Source organism: Gambusia affinis, linkage group LG24 (assembly GCF_019740435.1).
Source record: "Gambusia affinis linkage group LG24, SWU_Gaff_1.0, whole genome shotgun sequence".
Classification (NCBI taxonomy): domain Eukaryota; kingdom Metazoa; phylum Chordata; class Actinopteri; order Cyprinodontiformes; family Poeciliidae; genus Gambusia; species Gambusia affinis.
Genome location: NC_057891.1, coordinates 6,345,860 through 6,358,534, shown reverse-complemented (window position 1 = coordinate 6,358,534; position 12,675 = coordinate 6,345,860). Strand labels below are relative to the sequence as shown.

General features: G+C 38.9%; 1 long non-coding RNA gene across 2 annotated transcripts in view; it reads right to left on the bottom strand.

Moving 5' to 3' along the window:
• LOC122827025 overlaps positions 1-12,675 on the bottom strand; it is a 118,267-nt gene that overhangs the window by 32,478 nt on the left and 73,114 nt on the right. The window contains exon 4 of one of the 2 annotated variants that reach the window (XR_006369921.1): positions 8,037-8,101. The exons of the other annotated variant lie outside the window; for it this stretch is intronic. This is a non-coding gene — a long non-coding RNA (uncharacterized LOC122827025). Of the gene's footprint in view, positions 1-8,036; positions 8,102-12,675 lie in introns of those variants that run through there. 2 annotated transcript variants of the gene reach the window in all.

The following is a 12,675-nucleotide window of genomic DNA, read 5'->3' as shown; positions in this document are numbered from 1 at the left end:
TTATGTTCTGTAGCGTTTATCTCACTAGGCAGCTGATAGCACTTCATACAAGCAGAAAGACCCGACAAAGCTAAGCAACTGATAAAACGTGCAATGAAAATGTGTCGCAGACGTCTCTCAAATGTCGTATCTCAATCGTTGACCTTTCTTTTGCAGAGCAGAGGAGATTCCTGCAGCAGTCTGATGGCAAGGATTCAACTGCGCGTTCACAGTTTTGTGCTCAGCAGCTATCTCCTCCCCAGCGGTGCCATTAATAATGGGAGGCAATCTGCCTCACCGAGACGTGGGGGAATGTAGTCATCTGTAGCACAGTGGTGTGACCAGCTAAATGTTGCTAATTGATATGGACAGCAGGAGCCTCTCTGTGTGTGGGATTAGAAGGTGGTGGGGCGGAGAGAGCCTGACTTGTTTTCAGGTTGTGATGAGCCTTTTGAGCACAGACCAAAAGGAAAAAAAAAAAAAAAGGAGAGGATACAATTAATTCCTTGTTCTCCTTTCCTTTCACTCGCACGGATCATTTTCTCCTTGTACAGTAAATGTGTGGGGAGCTAAGAGACACATTTGTATTCAGCCAAGCCTATCTATTTTTACCCCCCTGTCCAATGATTGATGTATCCTTTCAGGATGTACAGCCCTGCTATCCACAGGGATGAATAAACCACAGATGAGCAAGAGTCTGTAGGGAGTACACACACATTTACAGTGGAAATGCACACAAAATGTCTTCGGAAGTACAAATAGGGGATGCATCACAAAACACACAGTCATTAAACCTCTGAGGCTGTAGCTGTACCTCAAAGTCCTTTGCATCATTCACACTGTTGCATGGCAGACGCATGTTTGTGTTTTGCAAAGGGACTTCTCATCACAGGACCCGACATGAGACAACTCTGTCAAGTTGAACAACACGAATGCTGATGGATACGGAACGGGCAGCCCTGACCGCCCGATACATCCATCCTTTGAAGGAGGGGGGATGGTGAATTCTCGTCGGACTCCACTAGCTAATAGGGCCGGGTCAAGAGCGCCAGAGTGGCCATTTGTGGTCTCTAAAACAGGATGTGAGTGATGTCGTTTAGGTGCCCCCTACATCTCTCCTCTTTTGCTGGGTCAAAACACAAAGCAGACAGATGATGGCAAAAGATACATGGTCAAGCACTGGATGCTGTGCATATGGAGTGACATGGAGGTCTCCATCTGTTTTGGTCTCAATGACAAGCCTAATTGTGATCCCTTTTATTCACCAGCAGACAATTTACAGGATGCTCACCTTGGAGGGCTATTTATATAGGAGTACTAGAGAGTAGGCCACTTGCTCTAGGGCCAATGCTGCATGACTGAATTGGCTTTCCAGTTGACATTCCAGAGAGTAAACAGTGCCATCTTGTGTCCAAAATTAAGTAAAACGCCTTGAAGAGCCACAACGGTAAAGTTGTTTGTATGCACACTTGCTTAAGAGTGTAAATTGTGAAACTATGAATCTATAAGTGCTTCATTGATGCATTTGATTCAGTCTGGAAATCCGTCACCACTTTGTGGTATTAATGCACAGAGTAGGGTTTTTATGCCAGAGGTGGTGGAGGTGGTTCAAGCTGGGTTAAAAGCAAAATTATGGAGCGGGGGCTCTTCTGGTGACTCAGCAAAGCATGCTCGTAAATTTTCAGAGCGCAAATCAGATCCATCGACCTCTGTCCTCATGCCGTCGTCCTCTTCCACAAGCTCATCAGAACATCGGGCTCAGTCTCTCGTTTATCTTGAGCACTTTTGGTTTTTTGACAGCTGGTATCAATTATCAGTTTTCAGCAAGGTCGTGCAGGTTTTTTTTTAATTTCCTCCCCACCTTGGTTTCTTGGGGAACAAGCGTCTTACTTAAAGAAAATAATTTCTTTGACGCGGACATCTGGAGTGATATCAAGCAAAAGCTGCCTGAAATTTTGAAAGAAACGCATATACTTGATATATATATATATATATATATATATATATATAGCTCCAACAAGATATATATGCCTATATATATATATATATATATATATATTTGTGGTTTGAAGTATGATACATCTTGTATCATCTGTATATATATATATATATACATATATATATATATATATATATATATATATATATATATATATATATATATATATACACCTCTTTCTGGCAGGGATTGGTGTGTTTTATGCTGATGACATGGTTGAACTTGCACTTTGCGTGCTAGCCTGCAGCTATTTCAATGTGGCTTAAAGTTTGAGCCGTCTCTCATTTGTCATATCAACCTTGTTTACCTCGTCTCCATGTAGGGAGGAGCACTAGATCTACAAGACTGATAGAGGTACAGGGTCCTCCAGATTTACTGGCACCTCTACTAGATATGTGTAAAAAGCCTTCAAATAAATGTAAGTTTTGGCCCTGGAAGGTGAATAACAATCCCTATTTGCCATGGTTCCGTTTGTTTACAGTTTCCGTGTAGACCGATATTTGGGTTTTTCTTATAAAGTTATAAAGATACACATTTTATCTGTTTTTCTTCCAGAGGACTAAACATAGAAATGGACCTAGCTAGCTTACATTAAAAGAATTTAACCAACTTTACTACATACAAGTAACAAATTAAACTTTTGTTGAGAATCTTTCCACACGATAGGCTGTAGTATAAGTTATACTGTAATTAGTGCTGTCAATCAAATAAAAGTTTCATTCACACACTATCATTGTGATTAATCAATTTATCTCTATGTTCAACCTCGTATGTTTGAAATGTAAACATGCATGTTGTTTTTTTTTTTTTTTTATAATATATATATATATATATATACTTCAAACCGAAAATGTCTGAAATTTTTCAGTTTTCCAGGTTTTCATAGTTTGGATTGTTTGTTTTCTTGTCTTTCCTATTTTGAATAGTGGCCAGGGGAAATGAGCCTTTGTATTATGTAAACAAACCATGCATCAGGTTCAGATTATTTGTGGTTTAATGCACAAGCAGATCATTAATTATTAAAACAATAACACAAGCATTCAGAACAATATTTTTTTTTTTTCTCACAGTTTAAAGCTTTTGTTACAACTACAAATACAATTTCATGTTAAGAGTGTCTTCTCATTTAGACTTCATCATGGATAAGACCTGGATTAAGGATTCCAACAAATTTCTTGTGAAAATTTCAGACTTTTCAACACCATCTTCAATTCTAGAGAAAGGAAGGTGGGATTGACAATGAAAGAAGGACGCAAGTAAAGATTTATGTCCACTGAATGGATAGGAATGAAGGAACAAACAAATATGTAATCATTTTAAAAAGTCAAAGCCCAGATCTCCATGTCATTGAGATGGTCTGGGGTAATTTAAACAGTAGTGAACTCTTAAATATTTACATCTGGAAGTGAAAAGTGGGGTGAATTGTCCTGAAACTGATAGACTGGCAGCTGACTACAAGAAGAATTTCACTGAGATTTTTCTCACAAACGTAGGTAGGACTGGCTACAAGACTAGCCAATGGAGTGAGGTTGTCTTCATTTTTTCCTGAGGATACAATCTAACTTTTTGTTTCACACCTCCAAGTCAAGCCATTTCAATTGATGCTGACCGGTAAAAGTGGCATGAGTAGATGTTTTTTACTTCTGTTAGAAATCCTTCAATATACACAACAGAAAATTGCTACAGCTGCTACATTCCTACCATTTACACCATGTCTGTTTCCACCACTCCATAGAATAATACTCTGTTTAATCTCATCCAGCTTGCTGTCGACAGCACCAGTCTTTATAGCCGCATAATTAACACTGAGGTGGTGGCTGAAAGTGAACAGATTAGCTAATACAAAGAGGCACAGCAGCTATAAAGAGTCTCTGATTTAGACCTTGGCATTATGGGAGGGAAAAAAAATAGTGACTTGATCGCACTCTGCAAACAAACCTTGTACAATATGTTTTGCTTGCCTGATAATTAGTTGCTGGACGTTTGTGTTTGAAGTGTGCGTGCCATGTCTGCATGTCAACAGCATTGTGCGTCCGTGTTACACCTAAGCTTTACGCCGATCTACCATTCGGTGTGTACCAGCATGCCGCTTAGGACAAATCGCCTTCATTATAAATGTGTCTAATTACAGTAATGAGACGATTTCATTATCACTTAAACGACCTTGTACCACATGCTAAACAAGGCCGGTTGTTGCAAACCCAGTGGGTTTGATGTGTCTAGTTGCTGCTGGAGAATTGCAGAAGGGCATCTCAGCATGTTCTACCAGCTGTACTGTATCTAATTGAACTGCATGAATTCATGTATATAATGACAAATTTCAGTGGAGACGCAAGCCATTGACATTTTTTGTTTAACTGGATGAGATTTTAATCAAAATTGAACAGATACCTGCAAGATTAAGGGGTTTGACAGTAAATCTAGTCTTGCAGTTTGGGTCACATTTTGGTCAATCCCATAGTGCAAAGAGGCCCAGTGACCTGGTAAATTTACAAATTTGGTTTGAACTAGGTACTCTTGGTCTAATTACATACAGCAATTCTGACACAGAATATTTTCTCTAATATTCAGCCATATTTAAGATATTATTTTTTGATGGTGTACATATTGTACACAAATAGCTGAAAGGCATAAAAATAGCTAAACCTTAAACACTTAAGTTCTGTCAGCAACTTTGATTCTGACGTTTTTGAAAAATGTAGTCACGTTGAATTATAAATACGTGATTGGTTGGTTGGGTATGTAGCAAACCGGGATGAGTGTGGTCAAGGGCAGGCTTGATGTGAAATGTATAAATAGAGATAGTTTAAAACAAATATATTTGTGATGAAGAATTTGAGACTGATGAGATTAAAAGTGTATTTAAGTAGCATTATATAATGCTTCATGTTACACAACATCTCACACTGTTTCCTGAGCTCTACCTGGCAACCTCTAAGGTCTCCTCTCATCTTTGCTAAGCACTCAATCTGTTTGGTGGGTGACCTTTAGTTGTCAAAGAGCTTATCTCCTGCTTTTAAAGCACCCTGCACCCCTGAACTAATCCTTGGAGCCAAACACTGCCGGCCTAATCCCCACTCTCCGAGGTCCTTCCTCATTCACTGTTAGCTTTCCCTCTAATTGTCCTCAAGGCTCTTTAAGCCTCGTGCAATTTTGTTTCACTGCGTGTGCCTTTTGTCTATGAGTGAATTTATTGATCTGTCTGTGCATGTAGGTATTCTTGCCTTTGTAGTGTGTACCTCCTTAGGAACTAAAAGCTGTGTGAGTGTGTGTGTATTTGACCGGTATATTTGGGCAGGGACCAGTGACCATGGAGCCATCAGGGTGCATTTAGGAGGATTGGAACTGTGTGCAGGGAGGGATCAGCATTGGAGTCGGAACTAAAGCTGCACAGGCGGAAGCCCAAAATTAGCATTCAGGAGGTTAGAGGTGTGCTATGTGAATGCCGGCATGCATAGATGGGTGTGTGTGTGTGTGTGTGTGTGTGTGTGTGTGTCCTGGACCCAAGGGTAGCAGTTCCTGGTCACAGTCTGTGGATGAAAGTAATTGCCAGTGGAGGGTAACCTGCAGCTGAGCCCAAGCTACAGTGTGTGTGTGTGTATATGTGTCTAAAATTTTGGGCTGCAGTTTTTCCAGCTGCAGTTCAGTGAGCCTAAATGCCATGGAGCTTTTGTTTAAACACAACTGTATAAATCTGCTAAATGTTAAGGAAAGCATCATCCTATGAAACTGTGACTACCATAAACATTTTTTTAAATTTGTTTTCGTTTGTAGATGTTAGACAGTGCAGAGAAAGGCAAACAATATGGCCATATAGCAAGCTACTGCCAAGTTTTACTTCCTGGGCAGCCATTTTATATTCCAAGGTGAATATCTGAGCCATAACTTTAACTTCATGACTCATTCCAAGTTCACAGAGCACAAATTCAAACTTTCTCTTCCAAATGCACCAAGCAGTATTCAACAGTAACAAATAAAGTATTTATTCTTTTAAATAGAGATTTACATTTTGGCCAGTTCATTTCAAAAGAGATGAAACTCAGAAAAACTGGATTCAGAATTTATGAACATTACTTTTCAAGCATTTATAATTGCGACAGTTTCTCAATGAGAATTGAGTCTAGACTTTAAATGGGCCATTCAGATTTATACAATACTTTGGTGTCAACCATTCAATAGTTACAGCCTTTGCAAATATCCAAATTGTATCCCTGGAAAGTACTTTGTTTAAATGCAAGATACTTTGCATTTAAAAATATGGTAAATTATGTCATTGCGAATTTTATTTTTCTTCTTTTCTTTCCTGTTTAGCAAAGAATTTAAAAAAGCTTACTGCGTTGAATTTTGAATTTTATTATGATGAATTAGGTACTTTGCAGTAAAATGCGACTTATTTACATAGTCTTTGTTTTGTATTATGCAATGTATTTGACTTTGCAGATACTTTACATGTTTTATATATGTGATTACTTAATATCCACTAATTAAATTAGACTAAATTACTCAAGCACTCAAGTATAAAGCAGCCTTTATACAGAACAACAATATCCGAATTGATTGCCATAAAATATATTGTAGTTTGTTGTCATATATTGACATAATAGAAAGAAGTTCATGTGTATGGTTAACACATTGTGGAACTATTTCACAACTTTAACAATTACAGATTTTAAACTTCATATCTGAAATAGCATCAATTTTGTTTGGGAGAATTAACATTTAGGAGTACCTTATGTTTTTTTGGAAACCGGTTTGTGATTTATTTAAAATATATGTTATCATCACCATATCGATATTTCATTGTTCACATTGTGCAATATTTACTAATGTTGTTTCCCTAGATACTCTATGTGCTACTTATCAAAGCCAGCTGCCTCAATATTTCTTCGTTTGACCTGAAGCAAGCGTTGCACAGCTACAGGCTTTTAATTAGTTTTAGTGTAGCTATTTTTACATCATCTTCACCTAAGGCAAAGACCTGGAAAGATGTGATTTTTTAATAGAAAAATAGGCAGAAGTTACAGCTATGAAAAACCAAGGCCAAAACCACTGCTGACCAAACAGAACTCTAAGCTTTGAAACAGCATGAAAAATAATGAATTATCTAATTAGTTTTCATTATAAAATCACATTTGCCACAAACATTTAAACCCTCAAAGAAAATATTTTGTTTAGACAAAAGTTGCCTCAAGCTAATAGCATTTAAAAAATGAAACGGCATAACTACAGCTAAGTATAATGATGGCAGTGTGATGATCTGAGGCTGAATGAGACACTGATTGTTGATGGGAAATTGTTTTCTGTTCTCTATTAAGACATCTTCATGGAAAATGACCCATCAGTTTGTTACTTTCAGTTGTGGAATTTGCAGTAGTGACCTAGTCAAAGTTCAGACGTAGATCAAATTGAGTTGCTGTGGGGTGTTTACCTTCATTCACTGTGGAGTTTATTACATCATTAGGATTTGATAAACCAGTTCAGTGTGGATAGCTTGTATCCCCTTAAATGAGAACATTAAAACATAAATAAATAAACATACTGGTTCAAATTTAGGTTGTCTTTGATATCAAAGCTTCTTTAGTCATGACAAACAGCTAAGTTCAACAAAAGATCAAATCAGTAAGGGGAAATATTTTTTCACTGCACTCTACAATGTGCGCAGAATGTAAATCTGTGCACACTCATTGCATAAAGACTTGCCTTAAGGTATTAGTCACATGCTCAGACCACTGTGAGATAAGGCCATTTCTTCATCTTGCTATAATACTCTGATGGTAAATGGTGGGTAAATGTCAACACTGACCTCAAGTCAGCAGACTGTCATGAAGCAGTACATACAGTGGGTGTGGACAGGTCAAGTTGCTTACGTCTATCCTCGTCTTTAAAGCTCAAAGGTTGCTTCATGCAGGTTGGTCGGGTTTTAGAGAAGAAACAAGCTGAGTCATGGGAAATACATAACTACAAAAGGAAATTGTTCTCTAAATTGCAATACATGAACAAACACACCAAAAACAAGACGGCAAACACTGACAATGTACGACATATCAATTCAAACTACCTGCCTGTAAGGGTCATTTTTCAAGTTGAGGCTGACTCATGGTTTGTAGGTTTGATCGATGGAGGCTTTGAGGTGGAAAAAAAAAAAAAAACAATTAGTTGCTACCTATAATCTATAAAGCTATTAGATTTTCCAAACAGAAATGCACTGTTTCCCCCATTCTGCTGAGTATTTGAATAGAAATGTGTACGGTCCAGGTTTTTGTTTACTGCAGGTCAGAATATATGTCTGGAATGTACAGAACAGTAGGGAATAATTTAGCACAGTTATCAGAATATTTTAATCAAATTTATTCTATATTTAGAATACAGTTCATTTTCCTGCACCTATTTGAATTTGAGTTGTATGTTCTGTCAAAACACCACCAGATGGCGCTAAATGCAAACAATTTAATCCTACATTTCACTTTTCTTCATGCAGCTGAATTTGAGGCTGACGGAAAATGACTACCAAAAAACATTATTTTTCTTTTGGTAATTTCAGGAATTAAATAATGTATGAAAATACATAAAATGACAACATCGAGATAGTAATGCATGTCAGGTATCACAACTGCTACGACTAATTACGACTAATAGTTGACCCAAGTAGCACAGCGGCTTATCTCATCTGCACGATTCTACTGAGAGAATATAACTGACAACTTCGGGCTGGGGAGGAAAAAGTCACAGAAAAGAAAGAGCAGACATGCAGGGACATACCAGAAAACAAAACACACACGACCCCAAGACATTTGAGACCCATGGGGGGAGGATCCGTGTGGCAGAAGGCAAGCACCCTGAGGTCCTTCCCAATATCTCCAAGCTACTTCGTCTGCAAAACAAGCTGTCTTCCTACACCAGATTTCACCTCGGCTCTGCTCTCAGTTCACGGTGGGTTCATCATTTGCCACGTCACCTTAAAGCGGCCTCATAGATCACTGGTCAATAACACAAGACTCAAGAGTTCTGGACACAAAAGCAAGAGCAGGCCCCGCCGACCTGATTACAATGGCACTGGCTCTTTTGTCGCACAAACACAAAAGGCAGTGCTGGGCTTTAATTAAAAGTTGCCCCAGGTGAACAATGAAGCAGGATATTGCCCGCTTCGTCATCTTTTGTAGCAGTTTGTGGAGGTGGCGACGGTGGTGGTGGGGTGTGGGATCTCATGCAAAGACGACTGGAGCGGTTTCAAGTGAACGGCTGGAGAGCGAACAGGTGTTCGTGGGGTGGAAAATTACAAGAAGGTATCACCATTTTTCATACCGCATTCATGACTCACGATAGACAGGTAAAGGGGCCCTGATTCTGAACGGAAGGGCAAAAATTGATAAATGGGGTTGGATTTCTAAGAAGATTTTGGTTCAATAATTAATCAAAGTTCAGATAGCATGAGTAATGTACATTTCAGGAGAGGACACAAGGTTTTCTTTCACACTTTGTTTTACAATTATAATCAATCAGGATGTTGGATTCCCTTTTGTCAACTATTAGTTATTGATAAAAGTTCCTTAGACAGTATTATTTGATCATTATTATGGCCGAAAGAGGTCATTAACCCTTTCTTGGGTGGTGCCTTCAAGGTCTTTCCTTGCAAACACTGGAATTACACAACTCTTCTAAATTTGGTAAGGCCATTTGATACCTCCTTACAACTTTTCAACCAAATTTGCATGTTCAGATGTAAGGAAACACATCTTTCAATCAAGTTTTGCTTCAGGGCTACTTTTATTTTGCACAACAATGCTGCACTTCAATCTCAGAGTGGAAATAATGCCAAACATCTAGTTTTCCTGCCTTTCCCGTCACATTTTTGTACTCAGCCGGCTAGCCAGTGGCACCTGTTTTCACACACTTGTCATACATTTGAAGCGTGTTGCCCTCAGGTGGGAGAAGGATCAAATCAGACACCTGCCATGTTCCCCATACAGCCATAGCTTTGCATCGTGGTTCACCTTTGCCCTTCTGTCAGTGACACAACCGAAAACAAAGAAACACACACCTAGTGGAGGAACGGCTGGTCGTGATTAATAACTGAACTATCTCGGAGCATGGTGTAGGGGGCGGAGAAAGTAATATGAAATTAATAAAAAGCAGTCTTGTTGCAAAAACACATTGAGAGAATCAGCTCAGGAATTATTGTTCCAGTAAGGTGAATTTTCTGGAAAAAAAAATACATATTTTTTTAACCTTAAAAAGTAGGTTTGTCCCAAAACGAAAGGGGAGGATATACAGACAACAGCAATGAAGGACCACCAAGAAAAATTAACAAAACAATTTGAAATGGAATTCAAGTTGAGAAGCAAATCATGACTCCAGTAGCTCAGTACATTTTTGCTAAGACAGTTTACATGTTCTACTAGTCTTTAGATAGTCGTTAGAAGACTGGAGAATTTGACTCCCTGAGAACTTAAACATTTAAGAAAAAAAAAAAAAAAAGAGGGTCAATGTTGGTTCAGTGCTATGCTAATTTGAAAGTCAAGAGCTAGCTCTAGGTATTCTGACAGATTTTAATTAACAATATATCTGATTACGTTAATCCATTACTAACAAGTTGAATAGCTATTAAACCTGTAGAAGAAAGGTTGGAGTGCTATTAATAACAATTTCCATATGATCATAAATTACATTTTGGCTAAAAGAAACTATGTGAAATGTTACATGATGTTTGTGCCGCACATGCTGTACATTTTTCAGTTGGACAACAATGCTGTTATTATGCAACTCCACGAAAACAGGTTAGACTGCAAAACATTGACTAAATAACATACAAGTCTGGATCTGTGTGAAAGAGAACAAATCAGGTGCTTCCTACCAGTACAGATGATGGCTAAAGGGAAAGTTTAGAACAAAGCAGAACACAGCAAAGTCATTTCTCTGACAGCAAGTGACTCTGTCCCCTCTGCTAGATGACATTGTGACAGAGGCTGTCATCTTAATGTTTAGGTGTTAGACTCTGTAAATATCAGCCAAGTTGCACATGAGGTTGCCTCAGCATTTCTATCCTTTATTGATTGACAGCTATTGCAGTCCAAACTGAAGGCTCAATCTAACCCTTAAGGGACGCTACGTCTTCTCTTTTTCTCTACTCACACAACTCACAACAACTGCATGGTATTCACACCTATAGTGAAAAATCTCAGGACCGTCCATGCTTAGAAAAACCACAAAACGATGCCTCCTGAGACATGATTTCAAAAGACAAGAGATAAGGATTGAGAGGAGATAGTTATACGCGTGTCTCTTGAGTCTCCCTCCATGGTCTGGATCTTCACACCAACAATAGCTGAATGAAAACAAAGTCCGTTAGGACAGCACAGTTTGAACCTTTAATAAAACATGCTGGTTCCAAATATTTGATTTACAATTAAGAAGTCACTTAGATGTCACTAAATAGGCCAGATGAGGAAAGAAGCCGGATGATACTGTGTAAACTCCTCCAAAAGGAGCACTAACAGAGCAGCTATTTTGACCTGAGGGGGACTTGGGGCTCTTGGTTGCGTCAGTGAAGGGAGAAACAAATGTGTGATGAATGAGAGCTCTCCAACTAAACTGCCTCCCATGCCTGCATGAGCTTAACCACAACTTATAACCATTTGAAGAATGGTATGAAGGATTACCGTATCAGTACACTCTGTTTTTGACTGAAGTGGATTGTTGTGGTTACAAGAAGATACAGGGAACCAGTTCAATCTAGCTTGCTAAATGCATTTTCTTCTTGTGCAGGATGTTATAACAGCTGCATTCTGTCAGAACTCAGGATATAGCCGTATTTTTAGTTATGTATGTTTTACAGAATCTCAGCTTGATTTTTGTTTTAACACAAGTACACTGATTGAAAGGAAAACACCACTATTGGTGCAAAAGAGGAGAACAGGAACAACTTTTTACTTTACAGATCTGGAAATGGTTACATACTTCAACACTTATGGAGTTTGACTATGTTCACTCTGTGTAAAAATAAATGTTTAAAAAGCTAGTTTGCAATGATATAGATGAATATATTGTATCATTTGAGAATGAAATAAACTCTTTTCTTGCTTTCTGGGGAGAAAAAAAAGATGCTTGTTTTAAAATACAGCAAGAGACTTGCACATAATTTACATCCAGTTCACTTTCCAAATGTCTCCTATGGATATTCTGAGGCTCAACAACGTGCAGTGCTCATCGACTTCAATCCCACACAGTTCCAGCCTGTAGACTTTTGCTTACCAGACCAGCTTTGCAGGATTGACAGCTCGAGGTGAGCGGTGTGCAGGCATTCGATGGGATTCTGAAGTTTAAGGTTTGAAGGCCCGTTTCTGCACAGTCTCCTATTGACAGGAGAACAGCCTGAGCCCTGGAAAGACTACTTTTTTTTTCCTTCCTCCCATAAAAATTCTGATGCAGAGTGTGTGAGACAGGCTGCGGCACATGAGCGGCGCGGTGCTGGACTGTAGGCGGATCGACTCCTTAGGCCAAGACTGAAAAACACGCATGGATGCGAGAGGATCTCCGCTATTTGGAGGGAGATTCTCCTCACGCACAACAGGCAAAGTTGTCCCCTGTCTCCGGGACGACGTCTTTGGGGAGGATTTTCCTCTGGGCCTCTTGCGGCGGGGGCCGTGTTACTTCCGTGAGGGTAACTGCAAGTGACATCAGAAGGACTAAAAGTAGAGGCA